The sequence below is a fragment of the Lepisma saccharinum genome, chromosome 12, assembly GCF_977018435.1.
Source record: "Lepisma saccharinum chromosome 12, izLepSacc3.1, whole genome shotgun sequence".
NCBI lineage: Eukaryota > Metazoa > Arthropoda > Insecta > Zygentoma > Lepismatidae > Lepisma > Lepisma saccharinum.
In genome coordinates, this window is record NC_139240.1 from 66,298,536 (window position 1) to 66,318,851 (window position 20,316).

General features: G+C 41.4%; 1 protein-coding gene across 6 annotated transcripts in view; it reads right to left on the minus strand.

The window, feature by feature from the left end:
- aPKC (protein kinase C iota type) overlaps positions 1–20,316 on the minus strand; it is a 705,832-nt gene that overhangs the window by 105,515 nt on the left and 580,001 nt on the right. The window lies entirely within an intron of this gene.

Consider the following 20,316-nt stretch of genomic DNA (forward strand, 5'->3'; position numbering starts at 1 on the left):
TTATACAGTAAAACCTCTCAATAACGGACAGGCCTGTGGGAAAAATAAATGTCAGTTATTAAGAAGTATCAGTTATTCAGAAAAAAAAGTGCAGGATGATACACAATAGGATAAGCATATTACAGTACGTACATTACGAACATAATGTTTTCCTCCTACATTCAAGGAAAAAAATACTGTACTATATATGGTGAATTTAAATTTACTAAAGTTTGAGTTTCTGCGACATCGTAGCAGAAGCGACACAGACTTCTCAAGATAATCACAAAGAATACTGTCTGCACTTTTAAAAAGAAATACGTTCGGTGTAACATGAAACAATGCGCGCTAGTTCGAAATACTGGCCATTGTTGTGTTGAATTCCAGGAATTGCGACCGTTTTCTTTCAGGCTGTCCGTTATTAAGAAGTTTTATTTGCGTTGGGGAGATAGTTTCCAGTGTCCGCGTCCGTTATTAAGAATGTCCGTTACTGGGAAGTAATATTGGCATTAAACCCCATGTATTTCTGCCGGGGAATTTAATCGTTGCTTCTCATTTCTACTCATATGAGTATAAGCCTATATCTATGTTATTGTTTTATGTCGCTCTTCTGCATCTCTGTTAATAGCAACGACGAGGATGAACGATGAATGAATGATGGAACAAACACAACTGTATAGTCACTGGCAAAAAAATAGGGCACATGTATCCTGAAATACGGGCTTCTCTACAATGCGGTATATGTGTTGCATATTTATAAGGCAATGACAGAACTTCAATAGCAAGTCTTTTAATAGGAAGTTCTGATATTGCCGCAGAATTAGGCAACACACAAAACGCATTGGGAAGACAGTATTTCAGGATACAGGTGCTCTATTTTTATTGCCGGTGAGTGTACGTTCATGCCTGACCATGGTTCAAACCTGTGACTATGCTTTCTTTAGGTGAAGGGACAAAATTGTCCAGAAAGGGAAATTGTGCCAACAGATTGTGGCAACACTGCGACGGTCGGGCATACAGGAGAAATTCCGGAGCCCGCGACTCCCATCCGAAAACAAACTCTTCATTCACGACTGCAAAACAACCATGTTTTCCGTCATGAAGAGAAAACATGACGAAAAGTGAAAAACCTTGTGGCTACATATGCAGAACCGAATTTTCGACCGACATGGTCCGTTTCTCAGGATTTTTTATCATGAAATTTCCTGCAATATGAGTTCCTTACGCAATAAGGTTTGCAACACAAGAATTTTTTTTTCTGGAAAGGAGGAGGGGAATAGAGGAATCTTTCATTCTCTCTTCCTCACCATTTCCTTTGGTTCTCATTCCTAGAGAGAGAGAGAGAGAATAGGCAAAGAAAGAGTGAAAAGAGAGAGAGAGAATAGGAAAAGAAAGAAGAGTTAGACAGAAAGAGAAGATGGAAAGAAAGAAGAGTTAGACAGAAAGAGAAAATGGAAAGAAAGAAGAGTTAGACAGAAAGAGAAAATGAAAAGAAAGAAGAGTTAGACAGAAAGAGAAGATGGAAAGAAAGAAGAGTTAGAAAGAGAAGATGGAAAGAAAGAAGAGTTAGAAAGAGAAGATGGAAAGAAAGAAGAGTTAGACAGAAAGAGAAAATGGAAAGAAAGAAGAGTTAGAAAGAGAAGACGGAAAGGAAGAAGAGTTAGAAAGAGAAGACGGAAAGGAAGAAGAGTTAGAAAGAGAAGACGGAAGGAAAGAAGAGTTAGAAAGAGAAGATGGAAAGAAAGAAGAGTTAGAAAGAGAAGATGGAAAGAAAGAAGAGTTAGAAAGAGAAGATGGAAAGAAAGAAGAGTTAGAAAGAGAAGATGGAAAGAAAGAAGAGTTGGAAGAGAAGATGGTTAGAAAGAGAAGACGGAAAGGAAGAAGAGTTAGAAAGAGAAGACGGAAAGGAAGAAGAGTTAGAAAGAGAAGACGGAAAGAAAGTATAGTTAGAAAGAGAAGACGGAAAGAAAGAAAGAAGAATTAGGGAGGAAAAGAAGATTGGAAGTAAGAAGTGTTAGAGAAAGATAAGACGGAAAGAAAGGATACTTAGAAAGAAAGAGAAGACGAAAAGAAAGAAAAGAGTAAGTGAGAAAAAGAAGAGGAGAAAGTACGAAGAGTTAGAGAGAAAGAGAAGAGGAAAAGAACGAGTAATACCTAGAAGCAGTCAAGAATTTAAACAGGTTTTGAGAGATTTAATAATTTACTACTCAAGCCTTTCTCACACCCAGTGCCGCTCTGAACGGGATTATCGAGGATGAGTTCTCCTCTATATGTCCAAAATATATTAAAAGTTACCATTTGTTCAGCGGAAATCATTTCATAAACATTTTGAATGTCGAATATGATATGATACAAGCACGATTGAGTGATTCAATGAGGCTATTTATCTTTGGCTAATAACAACGATAGGTACGAGTGGTGGAGGTGAGATGAAAGAAAAACACACATGAACAGAAAACAACACAAGTCAGAGATTTATACTGGCTGTGGGACTAGATGTCAGAGCCTCGTTAAATATACAAGTGTGATATAATTGAGCATATAATACAAGCTAATCGGTACAGGCAAAAACTTACCGGTAAATCCCTCATAAAACAAAGTCATAAATATGCAACTACTGTCATGTGTTGTGTTTATAACTTGCACTGGGGATTGAAAGAAAATCTTGGGTACGCAGCACTTGTTAGTTCGAAACAACTGTCTATTGTATTTGTTGGGGACTGAACGAACTTTGAAGCAGGAGGGGAAGGGAGTTCGACACGAGCGCCCGAAAACAGTTGCGGTTGCTGTAATGCAGATTGACTGAAGCCAATATCGACAATAAAAAGAAAAAAAAGCACTACAAGTATGCAACCAGCACGACAGCGGTGTAAGGTGTGTTTCCGCTTAGACGGCAAGGGAAACAAAGAGGATGTGTAACAGTATGCCCCTAAAGTCTCGTTACAATTACAATCTAACGTAACTCTGAAATAGAGTGATCGGGAGAGAGAGAGGGCAAGAGTGTCTTTTCCTATTCCTCTCTCTCTCTCTCTCTCTCTCTCTGTCTCTTTGGAGAGAGAAAGAGATGAGAGAGAAAGATAGAAAGAGATGGGAAAGAGAGAGAGAAAGAGAAAAAGAGAGAGAGAAAGATGAGAGAGAGAGAGAGAAAGAGAGAGATGAGAGAGATAAAGATGAGAGGGAGAGAGAAAGAGATGAGAGAAAGAGAGATGAGACAGAGAGAGAAAGAGATATTGGAGAAAGAGAGATGAGAGAGAGAAAGAGAGATGAGAGAGAGAAAGAGATGAGAGAGAGAAAGAGAGATGAGAGAGAGAGAGAGAGAGATAGAAAGAATGAAAGAGAGTTTTCTCTCCTTTTAAGGAACGAAACTTTATTGGTTCGAAGCAGAGAACCAACATATGAGTTTCATTCCTTTACACAACACAGGATGTAGAATAAAAAGTAATTAAAATAGCGGTGGACAATTTGTTTACCATTATCTTTGCCGTTGACTGTACATGCTATGGAGCGTAAACAATTCCAAGTTGAAGAAAGTTGAAGTCCTGAGAGAGATTCGAACCGTATTATTTCCTTCTACCAGGCACTGCACGCGGCGAGATCAAAGCTCGGTGATACATTAGAAAATTGAGTCTCCCTTGAAGTCAGGTCGAGCTCTGTTGCCGTTATTGATAATTTTCCCCAGAGTAAAGAAGTTGGACGCAATGAAGCACGGCTGCAAATATTTGTTCATAAAACGGCCGCTCCAAAATATTAAGCACAAATGCTTGATTGGTGGAAGCGAAGAGGGGGAGGGGTTTTGAAACGTTTCTATGGATACCTAAGAGAAAGGGATGGTACAAGTGGCGTAACTACACTTTTCGTGAAAATGGAGTTACAGGGTGAGCCAGAAAAATGGTGAATGGTACTGGGTGTTTCAGTGGGAAGTCCCACATTTGAATTAATTGTAACTTCCTGTCCATGCCGGTAGTCACATATAAAGTGCACTCAAACGACGCACAAACGCATGGAGTTTTCAACAGTCTGTGTTTCTTATCAGCAGACGGCATTGTTGAAACAAACATCACGGCTAAAATTAACAATATTGGCGCAAACATGTTGAGGCCTGCATCAGAAAACATGGTGAAACGTGCAAGAATGTGTCTTGAAGAGGCCACTTTCAGCATTTGATGTGATGGTAAGTCATTCTCCTACAGTTTTCCTCTAATTGGCACACAGTAGCGTTATTGTAATGTTATTATGTCGAATGCTCCAGCTATTTAAAAAGCGGGACTTCCCACTGAAACACCCTGTACATTGAACTTTATTTTTTTTTCATTTCAGCTGTCACGCGCTCAAGCTTACGCCAAGGTGGCGCTGAACATGCAGCAGTGCAGCGTGGGCAATTCTATACCAGAATGATCGGGAGACTGGCGAGATATGGATACTGTTTCCATCGATTGTGGGAAAGTGGAGAAAACGACTGCTCTGATATGCAACTGCCCACGACGCTGCAACTGTAACTTGGTGCTGCATGTTCAGCTCCATCTTGGCTAATGACGTAACCTTGAGTGCGTGACATCTGATATAAAAAAATGAAGTTTCAAGCATAATATACCACTCACCGTTTCTCTCTATAATAACACACTACATTTACTTCAAACGTGTAGCCATATTTATGACTCACCCTGTTAAACTGTGACGTATCAGCATTTATTGTCAGTATCTTCAAAGTTTTAAATTCTTGCTATGTTTGTGCTCTAACAGATAAACATATACCCTGTACCAGCTAACTGAAGACCAGGCGAACGAGAACAAGTCTCTGCGCAAGTAGTGACGCGAGACGGCTCCACCAATGACCAGTGAGAGATACTGGATTGCGTAATGGACGACTGGAGTTACCCGTTTCCCTTCTTCGCTCTGCAGCGTTGCAAACTTTTGAAAGCGACAATACCGACCGCACATGGCAAACGGACCGTATTTTTGTCTCCAGGTCCGTACTCTTGGTTTAAGAATTTCTTAGGGAAATATTAGGGATAAAGCGGCAAGTGCAGATTTTGATAAGCCGTACATTTAGCGTACGGACAAAGGTCTGGACAGTACATGCCATGAAATTTCTGTACATGTACGGTTGGCAACGCTGCGCTTTCATCACTCGATTTCCTTCTTCCTCCTCTGCCGCTATGCGCAGCTCTGCTCTACAGTTAGCTGGGACAGGGTATAGGACCACTTCATAGGAAGAATTATTAATAGAAACTTGTACACGGTGGTTAACAAAGAAGAGGCCTTACCATTGTTAGGTAATTCTCTTTATGTACCAAGTTTTGTGTCTCTCGCTTCTCCGTTTGCATACAGGCATTTGCCTCGATGGCGCACACGTGTACAATGGTCTCGCGTCTCTGCTCTACAGTTAGCTGGGACAGGGTATAGTACTAAGTTATCTAAATGTGACTTTTTCTCAAAACTGTCTTGAATGAATTTGGTCCACGTGTGCTTTGAAACCCTCATATATGTAAAGAGGAGATGGATACCATTCATAAGACAACTCTAAGTGAACGCCTCAGTTCGTTGTTTTCTTTTTTTGTGCGTGCACAAGCGTCAGGTGCAATTTACAGCCGTTTTATGCACCGAAAAGCTAATCGGGACTGGACCTACGGTCGTAAGTGGAATCCGAACCACTGTGCCTCTACCGAGATCGAACCCGGGACCCCTTGATTACAAGGCGACGACGTTACAACTATGCCATCGGGGAGGCCCAATTTTGAGATGTTTATTGATTGATTTGGTTTATTTTACTTCGCTTTTCTGCCACTTTTGGGTAATCACAAAGATAAGAATGACTGGTGGTAAGATGAGATAGATGAGCCCCACAGAGGATTATACTGGTCCAGACGCCAAAGCTTCGCTACTCTGCAAAATGATGATAATTTAAGTGGACTGAGTTATACCGGTTTTGCTCTATTCTTTTTTAGGTCTACACCTATCTGGAAATCTAAAATTATATTTGAGTTGCGATTTAGATTTGCTTAGCTTTGTTTCTTAAGAATTCCATTCTTGTATGTGTGAAGTTTTGTAAAAACATTAAGTAAAGCAACGTGGCAATTCCCTGTAAAAATATTACTCCCTCTGTCCCATAATTATTGTCCGGTACACCTTTGTTTGTTGTCTAATAATAATTGCCCGATATTCAAACTGTGACATTGGTGTATACAGAAGAAGAACATGAAACAAGAGAATGAGTCATACAACTTTACTACTCAAGGATCAGTACAAATTGTGCTTTCCATCTGCCTCTTCGTCTGTCATTCCTGTACTACCATTTTGGCATACCGGACTCTAATTATGGGACAGAGGGAGTAAGTAAAGCAACGTGGCAATTCCCTGTAAAATGTTAAGTAAAGCAACGTGGCAATTCCCTGTAAAAATATTAAGTAAAGCAACGAGGCTATTCCCCATCCAGGATGAAGTCTGCATTAATAGATAAAGGAAGTATAATTCTCTTGTTAAAGTACAGCTTTATTTTTCATCTTAACGTAACTCATGGCAGGGGTTCTTCATTAAAAAATGTTAAAAAAGTGAAATTTTGGGTTTTTTATTTTGATAGGATCATCCATCCCCCTTTAGCCAAACACCCGTTGGCGCATTCGCCCCGCAACCGTCATTGATTACTGATAGAAAGAGCTCATCCCTTAGTTTTCTCCAGCAGGAAAAAATCCCAGGAACCAATCAACGCCATTACAGAGAACAGGGTGGTACCACTGTCGTTTCCTTCCCAGTAAACAACACTGGTAGAAACATCGATTGGACATCGATTGTGTCCCTCCCGACTCCGACCGGGAGCGACCCTTTTCACATTCAGCACCTCCTAACATTTACAACTGAATTATTAATGGGAGAGAAAGAAAAATGGGAGAATACTTTCAGATATTTCTTGGAAATTCATCACAATGCCAGAGTTTGAATGGAGAATTCAGCAACAAAAACCGATAAAAGAGGAGCCAGACCGCCGAAGTTGAAAAAAAAAAAGAACTTTGTAATCTGAAAGGCAGTTCACGTAGAACTGTGCCATCTACAGACTTTTCAGTTCATGCTAATGGCTCGTTCTTGCAGCGTTACATTCGAAGCCATTAGTACAACTCCATATCTGGGCACATGTTCAGAATATCTATCAACGTCACAGATCCTCAAAACTTCCTCCTGAACTCTTCTACGTAAAAAAAACACCAGAGTATTGAAATGAGTTGAACTTCACATGGGTTCTGAGAACAAGTGGTAGGGTTACATGTGGAGGCAGGACGCAGGTTAAACAGGGTGTCTACCAAAATAACAAATAAAAATTCTACACCTTTTGCATGCCTTTTTGGTGACCTTTTCTTTCTTAACCTTTATTTACACGATAAAATAAGATCCTTAGGAAAACATTTGGACCTAGAAAGGATGAGGAGACAGGTGAGTGGAGAAGGTTACATAATATAGAACTGCATAATCTGTATTCCTCTCCAGATATTATTGGAATAAGAGGCCATGTGGCACGAATGGGAGAGGAAAGAAGAGTTTACAGGATTCCTGTTGGGAAACCTGATGGTAAGAGACCTGTAGGAAGGCCAAGACGTAGATGGATGGATAACGTTGAGATGGACCTAAAAGAAATCGGCAAGGATGGAAAAGATTGGATTGATCTTGCTCAGGATAGGGACAGATGGAAGGCTTGTGTTTCTGTAGTCATAAACCTTCGGGTTTACGAATGCTAGAGAGTTAGTCAGTTATTTATTTATACGACCTCTACTTGGGTAAAGTTAGAAATTAGCAAATAAGAAAAACCATGACCAAAAGGCCAGTTAAGATGAAAACTGAAGACTTTCCTTGCACCTATTTTTTTCTCTTGCACCTAAACGGTCAAAAGTTTCCACCTAAAGATTCGGGCTCTAGATAACTAATAAATGTCAAAAGTTAATCACAATCATTAAACCATCTCGAAATACTTTTAACAACGCAAACCCCGACGTGGCCTCCAAGATCACTCAACTGCAACGTAGATAATAATGCCTATCAACTTTTCGAAGTCTCTTCATTGATATTAAGGACACGACGGATGGTTTAATTATGTACACGGTAAATGAACTTAATAACGCTCATTGTAAATTATAATTATTGAAAGTAATTGTGCTCGCAGGCAAAATGAGAAAAAAGGAGTTGGTTTCGTTCGGAGGAAAAGTATTAACAACAGTGAGTGTGGGGAACGTCTTTATATTTTTTTTATTGCGATTCAAAATGCCGGGCATGAAAAAGGTTTAAGGCGGCTTCTAAAAGAAAATAACCACTCAGCAAATAAATAAGTGTTGAACAGCTCTAAGGCGTTTTTGGCTTCAGGCGCCACTGGGAAAAAGAGAAGACAAAATACAAAATTATGCAGGGTTGCCAACTTCATACTCCAATACTACCAAGACTTCTTTTTATGGTGCCGGCGCGGAATGGGGCTGTTCATTGCAAAAACTATTCCGGTGGTGGCGCCACCCTCGTTGTGTCCCAAAAGAATTTCGTTCATTTGGTAGACATAAGCTCTATATATTGGAGCTATTCAAACGTTATTTTCTAGGCAAGCGTTTCTCGTGTAAACGCTATAGAGGTTGCGAGATGTGAAACAGAAGATAAAATTTTTTTTTTTTTTATAATAACTATTATTCTCGATAAATGTGTGTGTGTAAAACAATATTTACTGGCCATGCCAAAAAGTGTAACACAATGTAAAAAAAAGAAACCCAGTTTCTAATAAAAACTATAAACATAACAATACAGTCGCACGGAATGATTATGTATTATTCTTTAAAAGATTCACGTTCACAACAATAACGCACTTGTGACATTCCTTTTTGGTGTTCGCCACTGGATCACTACGTCACGGTAGTTACCCAATCTCTCTGCGTGGCGGAGTTATGCGACTCTCCTTAATTAGACGTACGATTAGAAAAAAGAAATAGCTTTTTGCCATTTTACAAGTTTAATAACACATTTTACCTTTAAACCATCACTGCAAAATAACAACGATATTCACAAATACAATCACATTCCAATTAAACTGCGGCTTTTCCTTTATAACAGTGTTTTTCACAAAATTAACATCATCTCACGCAACTCAACTTACTTTTCGCCTTTTCAGGCACTGTTGTCCTGGCCACGGAATCAATAAAAGATTGTACAGTTCTACGAATTTCATAAACCGGAAATGACTTCCACTTCCAATGCCACTTTTAAGTCCAGAAACTATAAATTTGATAACACAAACCACAATATTACAGAAAATAAATAAATGAAACAGGTATCTGTGAAATTAACAGAAAACAAATAAAATATTACATATGGCCAAAATAAACGAAACGTATCACACTTAAATTGTGAAAATTCCAGTGACGTTAACATAAACAGCAAATTTGAAGGTTTTTTTTTTTTTTTTTTTAGTTCCGATATCACTTCTGTTGTTGAGGATCATCATATATAAAATCCTAGTTTTCCAGCATTGATTATTTGCCTATGATGTTCCGGCATAATTTCTGAGGTTAAGATACAATTAAACTTGCAATTTAATATAATAGCAGCACGTTCAGAATCAAAGTCCCCATGTATTTTAAATGGGAGAACAATTGCCCATCAAAAACATGGCGACACAACAGTCGTTGCCATCTGCAATACCTTTCGCTGATCAGCATCAAATTCGCCATGTATTTTAAATGGGAGAACAATTGCCCATCAAAAACATGGCGACACAACAGTCGTGCTGCCATCTGCAATACCTTTCGCTGATCAGCATCAAATTCCCCATGTATTTTAAATGGGAGAACAATTGCCCATCAAAAACATGGCGACACAACAGTCGTGCTGCCATCTGCAATACCTTTCGCTGATCAGCATCAAATTCCCCATGTATTTTAAATGGGAGAACAATTGCCCATCAAAAACATGGCGACACAACAGTCGTGCTGCCATCTGCAATACCTTTCGCTGATCAGCATCAAATTCCCCATGCATTTTAAATGGGAGAACAATTGCCCATCAAAAACATGGCGACACAACAGCCGTGCTGCCACCTGCAATACCTTTCGCCCATCAGCCCCATTAATTTAGTATTGGATTTTGAAGCGAGAGTAGGTGACGGAAAGGCTGTTTGAGTTTTGCTAGCAATGTGTAGAGTTCAGGTGACGTAATGAACCCAGAGACTTCGTAACTTCAAAGAGACTGACATTTCAAAGACCTTGTTTGCATTCTAACGTAATATCTACCTTATTTTTCCCAACAAATTCCGGTAAATTGCTCTGCGGAAACTTCAAGCGCACCCGGCGTTTACGTCGCAACAGAACTTGCTATATACCGTATTTGCCGTCATAAAAGACAGACCCCCTTTTTGTACATATTTTTTTTAAGGGAAAAGCTTGATCGCTGAATTTATAATTAATTTACAGTATTTAAAAAATAAAGTAATACGCAGGTCTACTTTCAACAAAAAACTTAAGTAATCTAACTAGAAAATACATATTAATCTTCTTTGTCAAAACACAGACATTCATTTCCAGAGCTTAATGAAGTCACTTGAAACCTCATCAGAATTTGAGTCCTGATACAACAAATTGTCCTCTGTCCCATCCAGTGCCTTACTAATGCCACACTTCTTAGGCGTGTAACACGTACCCCGTCATTCAGACCTATTTTTAAAGGTAAAAAAGTGCGTCCTATAAGCAGACAAATACGGTAAGTATGAGAGCAACCTTTTCCCTTTGGTATTTCTACAGCTTTTTCCACCCTCAGGCTAATCGCGACGATGAGGATGAATGGAGATTTAGATGGAATTGATGACGGGAAGACCGATATAAAGTCGGGAATCAAATCAAGATCGCTCTGTGAAGAGATCATTACTCCACCACTCAATCCGGTTGAAGACATCGACATCAAGCCCGAAACTTCGGTTCCAGCGACAACTGTAATTATACGAGGGTCGTTCGGAAACTTTTGTGAACGTTCCATTCCCTGTTTACAATTTGCCAAATCACTAAGTCACAAAGCGAGAGCTTGAAATTTGAGGATACTGTTTAAGACTGGAACACGAATCTTTATAATACAGTAGACCATCGGTTATCCGGAACAAGTTGTACCAGTGTCATAGGAGCAATATAAACAAAGAAACAGTGATATTAAACACAAAACTTTATATATTTTGTATCACACGTCTTACAAAAACATACCTTACATAAAGTAGTACAGTAAATTAGGCCTACAGTTTAGGACAAGAAGTCCAAAATTGTACTTTGCTTCAGAGCTGAGAATCTTTTTTTGCCGCTAAATCTCGCACACGTTTTAAAGACAGCACCACATTCTTCTTGTTGTTCTACCTACTTCATAGCAATCTCAAGGCAGTGAAAAGCTTCTTCACTGGATGGTCCGTTTTCAGCACGCTAGGCTCCATTGCGAACGGTGTAACAACTACAGCACGATCTGTCACAAGCGAAGGCTCAGACGCCACTGACGACTCGAGATTGGTCACGTACGCCGGTTGGAAGGGAGGGCGAAAAGCGCTGCACCGCCACAGCACCAGCGGCCGCTAGCGCAACTACATTTGAATTTGCCGACTGGAACGCTTTCGGTTAACCGATGTTTCCGTTGATCGGTATTCGGATAGTCGATGCTCTACTGTAATTTTATTCATCACTAGATTCACACGAGACATACACTGTAAATATTCCATCATCTTTGAGCAACACAATTTTCTAGATTTTGTTTCGTTCGTACCTCTAGCGACTTGCACTCAAATTCCAATGGCATCGTATTTGCGCCCACTCCGTCACGGAAGCCGGTTAGATGTTCTGCGTGAGTACCCCCTCATTCAATTTCACTGATAGAAAAGCGAAATAATAAAAAAAATCAATCAAACTAAGCCAGCGTATAATGTTACTTACTGACCTTGAATCGACCTGGGCATTTCTTTCCGAATGACCCTCGTATAAACCACCTTAGTCCTGCACGAAAACTAAGCAAATGGGTGTTTTTAAGATGCAAGAGAAGTTGGAACGAATTGGACAGAAAAGAGGAGTTTACAGAAGTATTCTTGGGAAACCTGATGGTAAGAGACCTGTAGTAAGGCCAAGACGAAGATGGAGGGATAACGTTGAGATGGACCTAAAGGAAATCGGCAACGGATGGAAAAGATTGGATTGATCTTGCCCAGGATAGGGACTTGTGTTGCTGCAGCCATAAACCTTCGGGTTTAAGAATGCTAGAGAAATAAAATGTATTAGTTTTCGTTAGGGAAGTTGGTTGGAACCTCGTATGAGCCACCCTAGGCGAGAACGACGACAACAAAGAAAACGCGCGTTTTTAGGGTAAAGATAAGGAGGTTGGCAACGCTGCCATTTCCACAAACAGCATCGTCTGAGTCTTCTCCCGCACTTCCTGTGCCCCGCTCTCTTCGTTTACGAGGCCGTAACTCAAGACAAACGGAGGCGAGGGATCTCGTTTAACTGCCTCTATCCAATCCCGTCTCCCAGAGCTTCCCACAACAATGGAACGTTTAAAAATCCTCCCTTCAGGCGGAGGGGAGCAACAAAATACCCCATCCAAGTTCTCCATACATCTTTTCCCTTCCTTTCCTAGCTTCACACTTATTACACATCAAGAACGACGCCAAGGGTCCCCGTCATAAAATTCCATTTCCAAGTTTATGCACAAACTCCGATGGAGACTGGAACTATCATTATACAGGGTGGTCCAAAAACGACTTTACAATTTTCTAAGTGTATAAACATTTATCAGAAAATGTTACCGAACTGGCTGTGGTGTCATATTGTAAGGAAATACATCTAGTTTGAATAGCGTTCTGGAATAGTACCGATTTCCGCCACCTCAAGCGCCAGCGGCAGTTACTTAAAAAATGGCTGCTTTCATAGCTCAAGAGCGATCTCGCTGTGTATTTTGGCCGCATCCACTTCCAACAAGATGGTGTACGACCTCACTAAAGTACGGTATATCCTCATTAAACGATTTCCAGGTCGATGAATAAATCCCCAGAAGTTAAATTCGAGGGTTTGCAGATCAGGTGAACGAGGTGGCCATGAAACTGGCCCACCTCGACCTATCCATCGACTTGGAAATCGGTTATTGAGGACATTCCGGACTTACGTGAGGTGGAGCGCATCTGGTTGGAAGTGGATGCGGCCAAAACACACAGCGAGCTCGTCTTGACCTGTGAAAGCAGCCACTTTTAATGGAACTGGCGCTTGCAAAAATTGCAGAAAAGCAAGGTAAAATTAACAAAATCAATCCATCCATCAACAAAAAGTCGTGGCAACTATATTTTTTTTCAAAGTTAGACTGTGGTACTACAATATGATCGTATGTCCCGTGTCCCGTACAACGCTGCAGCTGTAGTATGTGAACACGCCACTAGATGCCAGTGTGATGAACGGTTATTGTACAGAGGGCAGTGGTAATTCACTGTTGAGTCAAGCGTCGTGCCACGGCGTGAACAACGTTCGTGTATCAAAACAGCCGTTCTTTCGTGACAGAAATGCCAGAGAATGCCGCAGGGAGCTGGTGAAAACTGTGGGGAATACTACCTTAGTATGCTTTCCGACTTGTAAACACATGTGGCACAATGCTATCCTTAAGGATGATTTGCTTGTTTCTCCTTCCTACACCTGATAAACATGATCTGTATTGTTCATACATTCCACAGTACCAAACACTGCCCTCTTCCATTTCTACATTTCTGATTTTCGTGCATTCTCGGAAAAAAGAAAAAAATTCCACGACTTATGCGCCAACCCTCGTATTAACAGTAATAATTATTATGTGATCCCAAAATGTGGACGAGAAAGAGACACACATTTGTGTATTGGGCTTCCCCGATGGCGTAGTGGCAGCGTCGCCGTCTTGTAATCAAGGGATCCTGGGTTCGATACCCGGTGCAGGCACATGGTATAGTGGTTCGGATCCCACTTTAAAATGAGCCTTTCTGTGCATACAGTAGACTTAAAACAACACAGGATGCTCAGATAGCCAAAATCTTGAGCTCAGCATACGGCACTGCTCTACACAGACAGCATGTGTGGGGGAAAAAGGGGTCGATGCGAGGATACGCTTACAAAAGGATGGTGACTGAGCCGTCGAAACACGGTCAGCGGATAAATAATTTCTGTCTGCGGCGTCAGACCCGAAGAACTCCCTAGACGACGGCGGGTATGACACACGGGAGCGTCGACCAGCTACGGGGTAATCTCACCTAATGAACACTGCCCCCGTCTTTCATCTCCAAAGCCCTTTGTTCGGGTGACATTTCGCTCTTTCCGTCCGGTTGCGCCCTCAAAGGGAACGAGCATCGTCATGCTGAAACAGGATACTGTTTTAACGAATGGAAGCCATCACGTAAAAAAGGGCTGTAATTCGTTGTAATCTCGTAACAATCAACGCACGAGGTCCGATGCCTGCTTGGGACCAGGGGCGTACTGGCCATCGTGGTACGGAGAAGTTAGCCTCTCGAGCCCCAATTTAAATGCAGAATTGAGTATTAGGTCTACTTATGAGCAGATGGCGCAGTGGTAGCGTCGTTGCATTGCAATCAAGGGGTCCAGGGTTCGATACCCGGTGGAGGCACAAGTGGTTCGGGTCCAGTCCCGATTAGCCTTACTGTGCATAAAGTGGACCTAAAACACCAAATCAAATCAATCAATCAATGAACATATAGGTTTAGTGTTGAATTCAGCCACTTTTCTTGGGGAGTAATTCAAACTTCCCGGGAAGGGGTAATGTAAAGGCAACAAATTATAATGCTAATAAAAACAATACTAATATTTTAAAATTGCCCCTTCCTTATCTCTAGTACGTAGTTAAATTAAGTGTTACTTTCGATAACACTTCCTATACCATTTATTAACAAACTGTTGACTGACTAACCGTTAAAATAGCTGTAATAAGTTGAAATTTGTTACAACAATGCTTATATTACACCAGCCCTGGCGCTCTACACAGTTCGAGTAATCTGGATATGTAGAGAGATTATTTCCGTAACAGCTCTGGCCGTTCTACGCTTGCACCTTGGGAGCGAGTCATAACTCCCGACGCCTCCAATCAAGAAGTGAACCGCTGACGTCATCTCTAATCTGCGCCTATAGCTAACTCTATTGCTCACGCTGTACACTGCCCGTAGGCTCGCTGGCGAGACTCGCACAGTCAGCTGGAGATGTTCCGAATGCACGCAGACTCTACACATTTCGGATATCAGAACATCCAATAATCAAATATATGAAACACCGTAGCGTACCTCTCATTTTCGAGTTACGCTTAGCCATGCAGCAGGCAGGAAACATTAAAGAATGTGTTAACTTCAGCATAAAGCATTTTGCAGTTATTGCAGAGGTGAAGTGGGGCGAGACGAAGAAAAGTAGGAGCAGCTTAGGTGGACAGGATGCAAGTTGAATCTTGAACAACAGTTGGTTTTGGGCAGGCGGTCGTCGGTTTTGGTTTGGAAAGAGAGGCGGTTGTGATTTTGAAATTAAGTCGAGTGGGAGCCTTCAAAGAACGACAGGTTTAGTTTGGAAGATACTCGATCTTTATTATGGAAAGTTAACGCCAGTTCGGGAGAGAAGTGCAGAGAAGTTAAGAGACTAACAGTGTGTGTGTGAGAGTTAACTTTGATCATCTCTTCAAGAACGAGACAGGTAATATGCTTTTATCTCATGCGCCAACATTGCCAATGCAGTCTTAGGTCATTTTAACCTGAATATTTAAAAGGTTGTGTAGATTAGGTTTATCTAGGTACCTCCGCAGATGAAGAATGCAGCAAAGCGAATGCTTACGAGCACCGCTTCACCCAATGGTAAGATCCCGAACCTGCAAGGTCCTTTGCAAACTGTAGAGGCAGCCTCAGTGGCAGTAAGGTTCTTTACGATACTGATAGAAAATTTTATCAGGATATGGCCATCGGTACTCGAAGAGATTCCCAGCACAGTGTGGAGCATTTACTTTGGGCAGTGGCGTGTCCAAGGGGGGGATTGGTGCTGGGCTATAAACCCCCTTTTTGGGCCAGCATTCTTAAAAAAAAATACGTCAAAGAAATGGCAAAATGAGGGATGACTTAAAAAAAGTACACGTAACCATCTCATTTCGAAAATCCTCGGCACGCCTCTGACTTTGGGGTTCCATCTTAAAGGAATAGACAGGAATGATCAATTTACGCCCCTTTCTAAAATTTTAGAATGCTGCTAAAGAAAATCTTGCATCTTTGGAAAACATTGATTATCAAATAGCTTGTTAAGCTTCAGAACGATAAGTTTAGGTGCGACGGGAGGGGGGAGCTTTGATCGACCGGAAGGTGTTGAGGTCTTTGTTCGCAATGCCAACAACTAGCTCTCCATGCGAGAGTCGCTTCAGGGGGGCAGCCAGTCTTCCACGACGTGTAATAAATACCTGACAGCAGGGATCGGCGTGTAATGAAGCTGTACGATCTCGTTATTCCAGTCCCCTCCAACGGACGATTCTTCCTCTCCCACGGGCGTGTTTATGTGCAGCATCTTCTACAACACACACACGGACAATCACGCTGGTAATGTTTTGGAAACAAAGTCCCCCAGCGCCAAAATTCTCTCTCGCACGTTTCCGTTCACTATGTTAAATGTTCTTGCACTTTTCGTACCATACTTATTCACTAAATTTTAAACGTCCTCCATCTCAGGCTCCTCAGCCGACATCTGTGGCGGAGTGGTTAGCACAGGGTGCTACATCGACAGGGATTCCTCGGTTCGAATTCAAGCCTGGACAGAGGTGATTGAATCATTTGGTATATTTTGCTCTCCATTTTCTGCCACTTTTGGCTAATCGCGAAGGTGAGGATGAATGATATGATGAAATTGATGAAGGGACACTCACAAAGAACATCCAATGCCCAGGCCTGGATTCGAACCCGGGGCGTCGTAGATGGCTGTGCTAACCACTCCGCCAAGGAGCTGGGCAGAGGTGTTCTTTGTGAGTGTCCTTTCATCAATTTCATCATATCATCACTCATCGTTGAGATTAGCCAAAAGTGGCAGAAAAGCGACGCAAAATAATCAAATTTCTCAGATCTTTTCTTGAACACATCTCACCCCTAACTACAATATTTCTGATCAGATCAGTACCTTATAGAGCCCTTGCACACTCCCCTAATTATGCTGAGGAATCTGAACTGGAAAAAAAAAGAGGAAATGGTATACACGAAACGAACATTAGCAGTGTGTACACGACACAGATGGCTTATTGATCACCAGATTAATGGATGTGTTTCGATATTACTTGTTCGTGTCAGTCAGACATGTTGTATATCATTCCTTTGTTTCATAAAAAAATTAATATCGCATGAGCACCGTGTTATGTCAGGATTTATAACAATATAAATTATTCTATTTTTTATGTGTACATATTATACAACATGGACCGAAAGTCGCAACCTTTCCAGTACTTATTTGCTCATAAATCTCTGCCTACAATAACTTCAGCATGATGGTGCTTCACCACACTACGAAACGCCTGCGCGATGTTGACGAAAAATTTGTTTGACAACAGAAATGCCACACTGATCGCCAGACCTCACACCACTTTGTATTTTTATTTTAGGGGGATAGATTAAAAGGCAAAGTTGCATTCATTGTTACAATGAAGTTACAAGTAACAATTACTTTTTACTTAACGAGTAACGTATATAACAGTTACCTTTTGAAATGAGTAATTATTTAGTAATTTTTGCTAGGACAAATGCTTCCAAAAGTCTTATAATATTTTTTTACAATACTTTAAACGGAAGCATTTCCTGTAACATTCCAGTTAGCATTTGCGATTGCGTTGCGAAGAGAACGTTAGATAATGTATAGATGAGCCAGTGCGCGGTATTTACAACTGAAACAACTAATTTATTCTTGCATCCGTGTACTGTATTCACTATAAAGTATGTATTTAAGCAGTGCCATTGATTTGTTAACTAAAACCTTTTTGTAGGAAACGTTACTCCTCTCGGCTGAATAGCTACCGGCTTTTAAAAGTGTGAAGTGATACATTGTTTACACGCGGCCGCCATTACCACTGCACTCGTGACCTAGAGACCGCTTCTGATTGGTTATGCTACGGAAATAAGGCCGATTCTAGCCTGAGAAATGCCATGGTATCTGAAATGATACACGATAATTCACTATAAAACGGTAGAATTTTGGTCATGGCATAATGTTAAGAAAAACCATTTTGGTCATGGCATAATGTTAAGAAAAATGCTATCGCTGAAGCGGGGCGAACTCTTTAATTCGTATCAATCTGATGAATGATGGGATCGAACCTGCCACTCCCAATGGGTGATGTAGCTAACCATCATTCATCCTCATTTATGATGGGAGCACTTGTCATAACGTCAAGTTAAATGCTTGGCAGCAAAAGGCACAGCTGAAATAAAATACCTGAAACAACTAGAAACGGCAAATAGTCACTCGTTGGATTTTAGAACCTTGAACCAGAATCATACATGGTAAGGGTTAGACTTAGACTTAGAAGAATGATGATGAAGTTAATATCGATGAGTAAAATGAAACTATCCTTTCTTCAGGCTTGGTAGGTAGTTCACCTAATTCAGGCAGACTTCTGTCTTTCTCTCCTTCCCAAAGTGCTCTTGCCTGTCTCTAATCAAATCGAAAAGTGACTCCCTGCCAGTCCGCTCCTCCAAACCCCCAACCGTGCAGACTTCCTATGCACTGATACGCGAGTTTTTACCTTCCTATTATTGTAAACAGCTTACTACGTGTTTACCTGTTGTAAACCTTGTAGCCTCAATATATCAGGAAGTGGAAGTCTGCTTAACACTCGACTGTGCATAATTCAAATACCTGAGAGGAGTGGACAGCTACAGTAAACAAGTGAATGAACCTTGGTGAACAATCCTATGGATTGATATGAATTTTCAAAACCATTAAGTCTAACTGGGTTACTTTTTGAGCAAATTAACTGTAACAGTAACTTGGTAACTTTCAAAGAGTAACCTTGCAAAAAGAGCACTTTACATCACGTATACCAATACGTGCAGCCATCGACGAACACCACAGCTCGGGAAGGAAAAACCTCAGAGAACTCAACAAGCTTAAAATATATTTACTGGCAATAAAAATGAACCTTCCTCCATTCCATTTTATGATGAATGCAGGGATTCCATTCTAGGTAACACTCGCACCCGGTGATTAGACCACTTCACATTGATATATTACCGCAAGAAGCGACGGCACCGTTACCGGTAGCACAGCCTAACATCCTTGTGATCCTTCTGCGATAACTACACGACAGAAGTTTTTCCGAGGTGTCGGTACACGGAGGGAGGAAAAAACTTTTATCTACGCCACGCCTGCATGAACATCGATCACCGTCCTGACGACCCTTGCATCCGTTTTAAAACCTGCCAAAATAACACTATTCCACGGCGCATGCCAGAAGGGCCGTAAAAACGTTAACGGCCAACTTTTATTGTCAACCTCGTCGCCCGCGGATTGCCACGGAACTACTTCTTTATGGGGAAACCTCAGCGAAAACTCCAAATGGTTACGCTGTTCTCCGTTCGCCCATCTTCGCATTCGCGGCTACATTACCCTTGTCTCTGGGTGTTAGGGAGGACCATCAAGACGGCAACGACTGAAGCCTGGAAACGAGAGAGAAATCAATGCTAAAGATAGCCTAACGGCAAGTCGCGAGACCATTGTACACGTGTGCGCCACCGAGGCAAATGCCTGTATGCAAACGAAGAAGAGAGAGACACAAAACTTGGTACATAAAGAGAATTGCCTAACAATGGTAAAGCCTCTTCTTTGTTAACCACCGTCTACAAGTTTCTATTAATAATTCCAATAGTTTTCTATGCAGGATTCTATACCCTGTCCCACCTAACTGTAGAGCAGAGCGGCGCATAGCGGCAGAGGAGGAAGGAAATAGAGTGATGTAAGCGCAACGTTGCCAACCGTATGGTCCTGAGCGTACATGCACGGAAATTTCATGGCATGTACGGACGTACGGCCCAGACCTTTGTCCGTATAAGTTGTCGTCCCGAAAGCAACCTCACTTTACTTCAAAGAAAGTTCCGAAATATCAGTTTTCCCCCGTAACAACCACATGTCAGGTCCACGTGGAGTGCAATAAATCGTCCCCTGAAACCTTTCCCACCAATAGCGTCCGTCCAAGAAATGACAGCTCTTGTCAAGTTCACGTGGAGTAAATGAGATGTTGCTAATTCAGTTTCTTTCGAGATTTCTAAACGTGAGGTTGCGGGGTGTAAGGGTGGACACCAAAATGTCAACCTCATCTCCACTTCCCTGGACCATGGGCGTACGG